Genomic DNA, 13,835 nt, shown 5'->3' on the forward strand with positions numbered 1-13,835 from the left:
TTGGTGTCTCTCTCTATATATGTTTTTTTTTAAATATTTTATAGGACCTTCTTCCAATACTAAGTGGGAAAATTTAAATTAAATAATGTTTCGGGAATAAATTTAGTAGGAACTTGAGGTCCACTTCCCTTGTTTAATTATCATGCTCATTATTGACTGTAATACGAGTCTGTAATTGTTCAAACCACTGCAATGAATTGCAAACAAATGGTATACAGCCAGTCTGTAACTGGTTGTTATTAAAGTAATTCATCAGTGGGGATTTTGAGCATAAAGTAGAAATGTAATTCCCTTACAAACCCTTAAACAGTATAATGGCCACATTCCAAATCTGGGTGAGGGAAATGGTCGAGATTGGGAAACACACACTAAAGATAATCTACAAGTTTGACCCACATGACAGCCATTTAAGAATCTCAGTTAGCGTAAATTCAGTGTCGACTTACATCTTACTTCCTTGTGTAGGACACTGTTGTTATAAAAAGGACTCAAAAGGAAAGCCAAATACATTCCAATGCTCCAAAATCATGACCAACAAAAAATTTACATTTATGAGGAATAACAAACACAATTGGCAAGGAAGAAGAGACAGCCAAAACTTAAATTAGCAAGAGCAAATGGAATAAGAAACAATGCAATCTTAGGACAAATAATTAAACATTGAATAATGTAAGAAAAATATTAAAGAAATTCCTAACTAACAAAGCCCCAATCTAATGTCCAAAATCATGTTCTTTAAAAACAGTAAGTCACTTTGAGATAAGTGCAAGGTCAGCGCCACACTACAGAACTAATTGCAACTCTTATTGTCACTGACGGTGTCAAATTATGACTTGGAATCAACTGGGATGACTGATTACACATTCATCTTACAACTTTTCATCATAGTTCCAAATTTTATATAGTGGTGTAAAAAAGTAGCACAAGTCACCTAATTTTTGCAGCCAGTTATCGTGGAGCAAATCGTAAATAAAGAGGAGTGCTGTATAAAAGTAAATATGAAACACTGAATAGATGAAAAGTCTCTTTCTGTTTGAACAGTTCAAAATTCTAATATTTTCATTGATTAGGACTGTTAATGTTTTTTTTTTTTGTGGATTGTACTGCCAGCTGAGTGCTTACTAGCTATTTTCTCTGAGACTTTAAAACAATTGCACCACATTATGAGAAAATCTGTTCAACTTGATATTTTCATATCAAGTCACAGAGTTGAGGAATCTGTTAAGATTAATTACTGAGTCCCTTAGCATGTCACATGTCACAGAGTTGAGGAAGCTGTTAAGATTAATTACTGAGTCCCTTAGCATGTCACATGAGCATGTCACTCTACACACTTGTCAGTAACAGCATGTGTTGCAACCATCAGCAATTAGCTTTAAATTTTTCAGTTATGCAGATTAAATTAAGAAAATGACTGAGATTCAGAGAAAATAGGACCCTGTACTGTGATGATCGCCTAACAATTACTATACTCCAAAACAAAAAATTAATAAAGCAAAATGAGCAAATAAATTAAAACCTGAAAATCCAAACTACTATTTATTTTTAGATAAACAAGCACCTAGTCAGGGAGATGGGGACCAAAGGCAAAAATCAGCCTGAGTGAACCAATGCAAAAGAGTTTTTTTTAATAACCTTTAGGTAACCACGGCCTTGATAGCTGCAGCACCTGACTGTCATGATTTCACATGAAGTTCCACATCTTTTGTTTCCACTGAACTTTGAAAAAATTAATAATTAACAGAAAAAAATGATTTGGAGAATAACAAAATGGTCAAAAAGACTGGAGCCAGGAGCAAGGCACGGGTCATAGGAGTTGAAGTTGGGGAACACTAGGGAAAGTATAATGGTAGCATTAGAAAATGAATGAATATGCTACGGTTTGGAGAGCACTACAATTCCTTGAAAATGTATTCAAAACCAGTTGCAATTATCCGTAAAATATCATGGATAATCTTAGTCTCATTCAAAAACATTTACTCAAGTTTGGGGCAATTCATTTTTTCCTTTTTTAATTTTTAGAATGACTGAGTAGCACTAAACCGCTCTTATTAATTTCAGCAGTATCTTTTTTCTTTTTGTTCAAATTGATCTCCTATGGGGAAAAAGTTGTCTACTGGCGTATACATGATCAATTTAGAATCTTTGGGTGCTGTATACTAACCTGGTTAAAGTTCAGGCTGAGGTCTATTGTCATTATATAGGGAGTTATCTGCTTCTATCCCAGTATTACAATTCCAACAAAAGACAACAAATACACACCAGAGATAACTTACATCAGGCATTTGTGTCCAGTGGTCAGTATGTACCACTAATGAGTAGCATTATGACCTATCAGTAAAACTGTCCCTGAAACAAATAGTGTGAGTGCTTATTTTACTAAATGAAAGAGGGAGGTGTCTGTGCTCTTTATTTGTACAGCTTGTTTTTTTAGGTAGTGTTTTGTACATCTGGTCCTGGAGGGTTGGGAGATGTGGGCCAGTGTTATTCTGAATCAACTTCTCCATCCTCTAGTGTGCTATTCTTAACTACCAGTACAAGACTGGAATTAGCCATGGGGTCTCATTTGAGGTCACACACAAAGACGGCCATCCACCCTAGAGTTTACAGTCACCAGTCAATTTGAAGTGATGTCTTTATAAAGCAGGAGAACATTGTGACAAATGACACTGTGGGATCACATGAATTGTCATCATTAAGGCAGAATTATCACATCTCATTTTATTTTATACATGACATTTTAATTCAATTTCTGGCCATATTATTTTTTTATCCTTTACAATGTGGACTCACTTTCTCCACTGCCCATTCTTACTACTTCTAACTATCAACACCTGCATTCCATTCTTTAACAGGCCATTTTGAACAATTAATAGTCAACTGTGAAAAGTGATTAGAGATTCCTACCCCAGTGGTTCTCAACCTGTGGGGCAGGCCCCCCTAGGGGGTGCGAAGTAACAAAAAGGGGGTGCGAAGATGTGAAAAAAAAAAAAACAAGAATGAAAAAATATGAAAAAAACATCTGTTGAAACCAAAACAAATTAACTTAAACTACATTCTGTTACTAGAACAATAAATATAGAGTTAGATAAATGTCGATAAAAGTTAAGTAGGTATAATAAAATATGCATCTGCATTTCAAAAAAATGTTAAGGGGGGGCGATTAAAACTATTATGAAAACTCGGGTCGCAAATACTTAAAGGTTAAGAAACGCTGTCCTACCCTGATTGAAGGAACTACCCACTGTGGAATAAAGATTAGGCCCTCATTGTCTGTTAGGCTTTGCTCTAATTTTTTGATTCTTTGCCAAACTCACTGTGTAGTAAAAGGGGGCATTAGTGCACATTTGGGCATCATCAGTTATAGCCAGGGATGCTTATATCATAGCTTGTGACAGCCTATGCCATAGGTTAGAGCAATATCTTCTTCTTCTTCTTCTTTCGGCTGCTCCCTTTATGGATTGCCACAGCGGATCATCTTCTTCCATAAGGTTAGAGCAATATGGGCTTGTCTAATTTGTATTTTTATAGAAATTGTTAAAGTTATGACAATTTAATGACAACACTGTACAAAGAAAAATGTATACATTTGTGAATTAATGTATTTTCTGCACCCAGTTAACTCAGCTCCAAGTAAGGTCGTTGGTAATTGTTATATAGATTACAAAACTGAGACAATACAGAGCAAGGCATAATGAAAAGCATAATGAAATCCAAAGTCCTTGTATTCCTACTTTTCTCAATATGGCTTATAAATATATACAAATAGATTTGTTCTAATTAGATTCAGATATTTATTGAACTTGTGAACAAAAGATAGAAAAGGGTAAATAATCAAAAGCCATCTTGTCCATCTGAAAGGATATCAGAATACATTTATAAGGTGAGATATCATTAAACGATTTGCACCTTTTTCATATATTCCTGATGGTATTCTGGAGTAATGGGTGAGAATCATAAATACTTTTACCTGTGCATTAGGTTGTGCAGAAAGTTTTTTCACAGTGGGGAAAAAGCACGAAATGTCAACTTCAATCTTAAAATTTCCACTTTAATCACGTAGTTCATTTTGTCATTAAAGCAGAACATCATAAACTTCATCTTAAAATTGTTTAATTAACCAGTTTCTCAAATCACATCATAATTAAAGTATAGCACATTAAATGCTTTGTTTTGTATGTGATCTTCTATGTGCTCTATGTGTGTGAATCACTACTTGCTTCTTAAACTGGCTCTCTTCCTCCATTACATTCGTGATATTACAGCTCTCTGAATAACTAAAATACTGAGATGTATACATGATATCATTTTCATGATGATAAGAGTTAAAGCACGTTATTAAACATGGGTTTCACGGCGCAGTGATTGTGCGCGACCTTCAATGAAATTATTTATTGCAGCAGTACTCAGGGGTGGCTCTAGGCTTGTGGCAGCCCTGGGCAGAGAAAGAATCAGTGGCCTCTTCGCCCGCCAATGTCAATATTGCATCTTATGCACGGTGGATGGCCATGTCCGTTGCGGACACTGCATAGCCGCCTCATGCTCATGACACAAGCTTTTAACTTTTGTCGAAATTTGCCACTGCGTTTTTAGCTGTGTCCTTATTTCTCTTTCTGTTTTATATTCAATATATATTGGCGTGGCCGCCCATGCAGTCCTTGTTTTTCTTTCTCCAAGTAACTGATTGCCACACAATCAGCTCTGTAATAGATGTTAAGCCATCTGTAAGCTTAGAGCACCGATTCTTCAAAACATTTAAGGAACATTGAAATATCTTCATAGTACATGTTTAATTATTCTATCCTTCACGACACTACCAGTAAAGAATATAGATTATTTAAATGAAGTTAAAGTTTTATCTGTATAATATAATAAACATATTTTGCTACATTTCATCTTAAAAATGATATCGTCATTATATGTAAATACGTGCTTTATAAAGTTGCACAGGTTGTGCGATATTATAACTGTAGTGCAAGTTTAAAGTGAGGTAATTTTACTTATAAGTACAAACAGTTCAACAAGGAGCACTTGATTGAGTGCTTTTAAAGTTCTTGGGGTGAAACTGTTTCTGAACTGCGAGGTCCGTACAGGAAAGGCTTTGAAACATTTTGCCGTGGTTGAGGTAGCGTGTGCTTGATGCTGTATACCGATAATTATCTTTCCGATCAGCTGCTGCTGTAATTCACACTCAGATACAGTGATATAAATACTCTGAGTGGTGCAGTGAGAGTAGGCTAATATGGAAAAAGATGATCCGCTGTGGCAACTCCTAACAGGAGCAGCTGAAAGAAGAAGAAGAAAAATAAGAAGAAGAGGAAGGTGCAGCTAGAGTAACAACGCTAAAGCAGTTATGGTATTTGGAATACTATGGCTATTCCCTGGACCATTATATTGTTAGAAGTTAATTACAATCAAATGCATTACACTAATAAACAATATGCGGTTAGTTTCAGTGTATTTATAAAGCCGCGTCAGGAAAATAAGGAGTAACCACACAGGAACAGTAGCATTGCTTTGACGCTGGGTGCCGGCAGTCTGCAAAACTGAGCGGAGAACTTGTGTACGACAAGGTATGAGGTACCGTGGAAAAGTGCGTGGCTTTACTCCAAGTGTAGGTTTTATACATTGCGATTTGAACGTGGAAAAGTTCTTACGCAACATTTCTTTTTTCCTTACGCACCGTTTATACATGAGGCCCCATGTCCTTTTAAAGAAATCTGCAAGCTTGACTGGAATATACTTTTGTTGAATTTATACTTGTGTCTTGAGACTCTTGGACTTATCTGAGCCTAACAGTTAACCCAATGATGGTGCTATCTAGGCAAGGTACTAAAGAGATTAAAGACTATCTGATACTTGGCTCTGTGAAAATAAATGTGCTCTGTAAGGAATGAAGCCCTGTCTAGGTTTGTTTCCTGCCTTGATCTTGGTACTACTGAGATAGACACCATGACATTTTCAAAGGTGTTAATGAATAAATGACTAAATACAAAGTTTAAGATAACTGTAGCAATACAAATAGTAGCCACAAATAAAAATAATTAGAAAAAAGTGTGGATATTAAAGTGAAAGGATATAATCTGATCACACCACACCTGTGTGGTGTCTTACATGTAAGCACCACAACACACCAGACCTTACAGCAATTGGAGTTGCAGGGAGGATGCCAGAGCACCACTCCTCAAGTTACAGTATGATTACATGGGGGACCAAGAAAAACAAGCAAGATTGTTGTTTATAACTTACTCATCATCATTTAATACAGTTCAGCCCCACATTTTAGTTGACAAACTGATTAATAAATTCAGTTTGGGTCCTAAATTGCAGGATTGAATACTGGAACTTTTTAAAAAACAGCTCTAGCTTGTCTGAAGAAGGGGAGGCCTCGTCTGTGCTGCCTCACAAGCTTGCATATTGTAATCTGTTCAGTTATCCAATAAAAAGTGTAATTTTGCTTGACTTCTCATAACAAACAGAACATAAAGAGTGAGTGTTAATGGCTGTTTTTCTGACAGCCTACATCTATCAGTACCCCCAAGGTTGTAGTTTATCACCTTTTTTGTTTACCTTGAATACCAATGACTGCAGAAGCGCAAACACAAGAACAGGGGGTTGGGAGCATGCTTGGATTACAGCATGTTGCTGCACCCACCACATGACAAACCACCCGGATTTGGACCTAAGCACATCTGTGCAATGGGTGACACCGCAGCACCACACTTGAACTGTGTGAGTTTTTTTACAGTGACTGGAGTGCTAATCATGCCACCAACCCTGAGTTTTCTCTGCAAGTTGGAGGACCTGCTTGCAGGACTGGATGCATGTTAACATCATACCCAAGACAAAGCAACTGCAGGTTAAGGACCTTGCTCAAGGGCCCAATGGAGTAGAGTCAACCCTGGCATTTACGGGATTTAAAATGACAGCCTTCCGATTGCAGGTGCAGATCCCTACCTCAGAGCCACCACTCCACCCACAAAAACTGATATATCCTAAAATTTGCAGATGATCTGCCATTGTGAGTGTCTATATAAATAAAATGTATTATTAATATTATTATTAAAAGATAAGGAAGACAGCCAAGGCTCTGTTGTTGATGTGTTTGTACAACTATGTGATCATTCCTTTTTTACAATTTAATATTTCTAAAACAAAAGATACGGTTAAAGATCTCAGGTGTTCCCCTCCTTCCACTATCTGAACTTTAATTAAAGAAGAGACAGTGGAGATGGTAGAGCATTACAAATACTATATTTGTGGACAATTCTTTATAACAGACTATACTTTGATCTTAATATAGAATGTTTAGGAAGAGGCTGACATGACTTTTCTTTCTTAGGAAACATAATTGTTTTAAAGTGGACAAAAACATAATGACACTTCTTTACAAGTCTTTTATTCAATCTATTACATTTACTTGTACTGTATATGTTGGTTTGGCAACCTCAGCATCAAGAATGTAAACTATTTCAGCAACATTATAAAAACTAGCAGTAAAATTATTGGTTTGCTACAGCCCTCTGTCACTGAGCTGCATTACAAACAGATTAGGAGGGTCAACTCAATTCTGTCAAGCAGTAGTCATCCACTTTTTCCAAAATTTTACTTGTCATCAGCCTGCAGATTTAGGTTTCCGAGGGAACAGAGCAACGGATTTAAGAAGCATTTTATTCCTAAAGCTATAAATATTTTGAATTCTGTTACTTGTAGGAAAGCTGCTAAATTATTACTTTGTGTACTGTTAAAAGTAATTATTCTTTGTATTTATCTTGAGTGTCTGTATACATGACAATACTGGTTGTCTGTTGTATCTTTGTTTATTTTATTGAATCTGTGTGACAGTGTCTTATGTTTTTTTTTACTTTCCTGATGCAAAAAAATTTCCCTATGGATAATGAAGTCTACCTAACTTAACCTAGCCGTAACAAGAGAGCTTCAGCTTAGCCATATTCTTAGGGTTTCTGGTGTAAATGGCGCTCTCAAGGTAATTTTATAACATCTCCATTGAGCTCTGACTGGGCCACTCCAAAAAGCAGATTTTCGTTTTTTAAGCCATTCTATAGTAGATTCACTTCAATATTTAGTGTCCTTGTAGTGTTGCATCGCCCAACTTCTACTGAACTTCAGCTTGATGTTTAGACACACTGCCATTATTCTGTAGAATATCAAGCTCTATAGCTGCCCCAAATCATGATGCTCCCTCCTCTGTACTTCATCACTGGGATGATGTTTTCATGTTGGTATGTGATGTACTTTTTTCTCCATACTGTACGTACTGCCGTAATTATACTTAAATAATTCAACCTTAGCTTCATCGGTCCACAAAACATTTTCCCAATGGCATTGTGGAGTATCAAGACAGTTAAATGGAAAACAGTTTTATTATGAGCAGCAGCTTCCTCCATCACACCTGTTTAATCTCTTGTGTATGGCAGACTCGTGAAGAGAGATGTTAACCTATTCCAATGAATCCTTCTAGCCTTTAGCAGCTATTCTAGTGTTCCTTTTTACCTCATTGAGTATTCTGCATTGTGCCTTTCAAGTCACCTTGGTGGGCACCCAGTTCTAAAGAGAGTAACCACAATACTAAATCATGTCTATTTATACACAGTTTGTCTAACGGTATACTAATGAATATCTAAAATCTTATAATGACTTTATAACCCTTTCCAGTTTTATGCAAATCAACAGTTCTTGATTGTAAAGGTTTTTCATCAGCAGTTGCTTCTTGCGAATAGCAAACTCAAAATGTTTTGAGTCTTTTTTATTTGTCAAAGCAGCACTAAACCACACCTCCAATTTTGCTTCATTGGCTGGACTCCAGGTTTGCCAGTTCCTCACTCCAATCAGCATAACTCATCAGCCTAGGGGTTCACTTAATTTTTCCAACCTACACTGTGAATGTTTGAATGATGTATTCAGTATGTACAAGAACAATAAAATAATTTCTGCATCAATAGTTACAACAGATTTTGTTTGTTCATTACTGTAACTTAGATGAAGATCATACCATATTTTAACCATATACAGTACATACATGTATTTATTTCTAAAGGGTCCACATTCTTTTTTCTTGTCACTGTATTTGAAGTACATTTACTTATTTGGCTGATGCCTTTATCCAAGGTGACTTTTAACATTTGTGATAGAATTGGTTACATTTCTTTTGTTTTTTCAATTGGAGGACAGGCAGGTCAAGTGACTTGCTCATGATTACACAGTGTCAGTAACATGACTTGAACCCACAGCCTCAGGTTTGAAGTCCAAAGCTTCAATTACTACACCACACTATACTAGCATTATCATGATTGAAGAGTTCAGTGAAATTTTTATATGATGGTCTGACAAGCATGTAATATGTCACTGCTGTCCAATGAAGTCAACCTCAAGCTTGAAAGTGACAGGTACAGGGACAAGCCTTAGGGCTATAAAAGCTACCAAACTCCCAGATGACATGGCAAGGAATCTGCAGTCCTGTTTTAAGCCTATGATTTTCAGAAGAAATAAGAAGTTGCATCCAATTCGGTATGAACACGCACCTTTTATTGGTGGAATTCTTGCTGCAACATTGCCCAAACGGTAATATTTATTTTGTCACACTATTAGCTCTCCTCTGAATTTTGCTGTTTGTATCTGTTCTTAGGTCCACACAATGCACTGCATCATTTTGCAAAAATTAGTTATGTATGAAAAGTGTTGCATAAAATGAAACCTTTCACCTTTTCTGAATCTGCATATTACAATTCAGTTTCATAATGGGATAGAGTCTATCGCAGTAGCAATTAGTACTAAGTAGGAAAAAAGCCTGAACAGGATAGCAGTCCATCACAAAGCTATCTTATGGCATAGAGGGGAGTGAGGAAAGACGGGACCTAGAATGTCTTTATTTAATCTTTGGGATGTGGGAGAAAACAAAAGGATTCAGAGTAATATTGCTGAGTTTAAATAACTCTCAATTGACTGAAATGGATAACCTAACATTAACAGAAAGTGATAATTCTGCTTTAATCATCGGTCTGGGAGTTACTTCTGATTTTTTACCACTTGTTCCATACCATCTAATAAAACATTCCTATCTCAGTTAAAGTAGTGTTTCTTAATATTTGGGGGACACACAACCCACTAGGGGTCCAAATGATAACTGAAAATAATGACAAAATTGTAGGAAAATGTGTAAATCACTAAAAATTAGGTCACAGCACAGTCAAACTTATATTTTTAATGCAGACTGCTTCATTAATGTTGGAATTATACACTTATTAATGCTTAATTTAAAAATGCTTAAGTCAAGTGAGTAGTGAGCAGGCTTTGCTCTTATAACAGATATCTGTAGTCATATATATGTATTTCGGTAATTACTGGTTATTTAACCCTAAAGAAATACCTACTCATTGCATGTTATGATTAAGAAATTTGGGCAGTTTTAGAAAATATCTTTTATTTAATAAAATCATTCAGACTGCTCCTGAAATGGCCTATAAATATTGCATTACATTTTGAAAACACACAGGGAGTGTAGCACTAGCCACAAATATTCTTTTGTTAATAAATTTAAGTTCAAAAGCAAACATATTTATCAAAATGGCAGCAGAATACACAATGGTAAATATCATGGCTATGGTTGGGGGGTCCCTAACATATTCTTGTGGTACAATGGTGAACCTTGAAGGAAGAAACCATCGATCTAAGAAACTTAGCCCATCTTAAGCAATCTTTGACTATGGAACATGCTGAGTGCTTAACCCATGCTTTTATAATTTCTAGGCTGGTCTATTGTAATTCCTTATTACAGTGGTACCAAACCTCTGTAGTGGGGACCCCAGGAGCTGCAGGTTTTAGTTCCAACCAACTTCTTCTTCTGTTTGGACTCCTAGCCTAAACAAGTGGACTGTTATTTCCCAGTTTCTGTTTTTTGGGGTCAATGAAGAAATTACAAAAGTGTGTTAATACGTTTTAATAAAATTAAGCAGTTATAAGTGGCTAATGTATTTTTTTTTTTTTACTTAAATTCAACTTGCCTTTCCATTACTGACCAATTAGTGGGTCTGATGTTGAAGCAGTTGAAGCCTTTCATCATTTAGTATTGTTCGCCCAGGTGTCTGCTTTGCTTGCTTTTAATTAACATACAATGAAGGGAGCAGACTATACAGAATAAGTGAAAAATAATAAAACAATTAAAGAGTTAAGCATTCAAAAGTATAGCACAAAATAGAAATATTTCTGTTGTGTTGAGATTCATATTGTCACGATAAGCTCTGGAATTCTAATAAACACTTTATTAATTAATGGGACTGTCTGAAGACAAAACTGAATGAAAAACAATCACCAGTGTGATGCAGTCAGGCCAAAGTCTTGACTGCTTGGCTTTGTAATTGATACTTGTGAGCCAAATGTTGCATATGTTGGAATGTTAGCTACAGTGGTGCTTGAAAGTTTGTGAACCCTTTAGAATTTTCTATATTTCTGCATAAATATGACCTAAAACATCATCAGATTTTCACTCAAGTCCAAAAATATTATACATGGTGTGAACGTTACCCGGACACAGACAGGCAGACATGTTGTAATCCGCCACCACACGTTTATTTTACAATATTTACAAAAGTCAAGTGCACACACTAACCCCAAAAGTCCCCCAAAGTCCAGGCCTCTCTCACACCTTGCCTTCACTCTTCGGGCCGCCTCCACTCTTGTCTCCTGCTTCATCCTATTTCCACCCGACTCCAGCCTCGAATGAAGGGAGACAGCCCCTTTTATCTGCACCCAAATGTGCTCCAGGTGCTCCCCGGCAATCTCACGCTGACACGCCCCAGTGTGGCGGAAGTGCCGGCTGTTCGCCCGGAAGCTCCTCTGCTCCTCAAGTGTCCCTGCTTCTCTTTCCCCCCCCAGCACTTCCTGGTGTGGCGGAAGTGGTGAGGTCCAGGGTTCCCAAGGCATTGGGGCGACCCCTGGCAGTGACCACGGGCCCCTACAGGGTTAGGCTTCCAAGCCCTCTACCCGTGGCCCCCAAAGGAACCAGGGTGGCGGCCCCCATGTGATCCAGGGTGGGTGTAGACCCTCTTCCGGTCCTTCAGGGCGTCCCGGCCGGGTCATCGCCCCTGGCATCCCTGACAATGGTCATTTATTTATTAAGGAAAATGATCGAATATTACATATGTGTGAGTGGCAAAAGTATGTGAACCTTTGCTTTCAGTATCTGGTGTGACCCCCCCTTTGTAGCAATAACTGCAGCAAAACGTTTCCGGTAACTTTTGATCATTCCTGCACACCGGCTTGGAGGAATTTTAGCCCATTCCTCCATACAGAACAGCTTCAACTCTGGGATGTTGGTGGGTTTTCTCACATTAACTACTCGCTTCAGGTTCTTCCACAACATTTCGATTGGATTAAGGTCAGGACTTTGACTTGGCAATTCCAAAACATTAACTTTATTCTTTTTTAACAATTCTTTGGTAGAACGACTTGTGTGCTTAGGGTCATTATCTTGCTGCATGACCCACCTTCTCTTGAGATTCAATTCATGGACAGATGTCCTGACATTTTCCTTTAAAATTCTCTGATATAATTCAGAATTCATTGTTCCATTAGGCCATCAGGCCCAAACCATAATACTACCACCACCATGTTTCACAGATGGGATAAGGTTCTTATGCTGGAATGCAGTGTTTTCCTTTCTCCAAACATAATGCTTTTCATTTAAACCAAAAAGTTCTATTTTGGTCTCATCCGTCCACAAAACATTCATCCAACAGCCTTCTGGTTTGTCCACGTGATCTTTAGCAAACTGCAGACAACCGGCAATGTTTTTTTTTTGGAGAGCAGTGGCTTTCTCCTTGCAACCCTGCCATGCACACCATTGTTGTTCAGTGTTCTCCTGATGGGGGACTCATGAACATGAACATTAGCCAATGTTAGAGAGGCCTTCAGTTGCTTAGAAGTTACCCTGGGGTCCTTTGTGACCTCGCCGACTATTACATGCCTTGCTCTTGGAGTGATCTTTGTTGGTCGACCACTCCTGGGTAGGGTAACAATGGTCTTGAATTTCCTCCATTTATACACAATCTGTCTGACTGTGGATTGGTGGAGCCCAAACTCTTTAGAGATGGTTTTGTAACCTTTTCCAGCCTGGTGAGCATCAACAACTCTTTTTCTGAGGTCCTCACAAATCTCCTTTGTTCATGCCATGATACACTTCCACAAACGTGTTGTGAAGAGCAGACTTTGATAGATCCCTGTTCTTTAAATAACACAGGGTGTCCACTCACACCTGATTGTCATCCCAATGATTGAAAACACCCGACTCTAATTTCACCTGCAAACTAACTGCTAATCCTAGAGGTTCACATACTTTTGCCACTCACAAATATGTAATATTTGATCGTTTTCCTCAATAAATAAATGACCAAGTATAATATTTTTGTCTCATTTGTTTAACTTGTTTCTCTTTATCTAATTTTAGGACTTGAGTGAAAATCTGATGATGTTTTAGGTCATATTTATGCAGCAATATAGAAAATTCTAAAGGGTTCACAAACTTTCAAGCACCACTGTATGGCTGAAATAAGGACAGTTCTTTCAGGCAGGCTTAAGTGATTAGGGTTAGATGATCTGTTGACAAATAGGGAAAGAATGTGCTATATTGGGGCCTTAGAGAGCCTAAGAATATATGATATTGATTACAAATAGCTCACTGAATATGCAAAGTGTGTGGATATTTAATGCCTTTTAAGGAACCTCAAGGCAGGAGCCCATAGCACAGATTTGATGTAGACTTTACCAAATATACATCCTTTCTTTTGTACCATATTTCTCTTGCCTTCATATTTCCATCA

This window comes from Polypterus senegalus, chromosome 1 (genome assembly GCF_016835505.1).
Source record: "Polypterus senegalus isolate Bchr_013 chromosome 1, ASM1683550v1, whole genome shotgun sequence".
NCBI lineage: Eukaryota > Metazoa > Chordata > Cladistia > Polypteriformes > Polypteridae > Polypterus > Polypterus senegalus.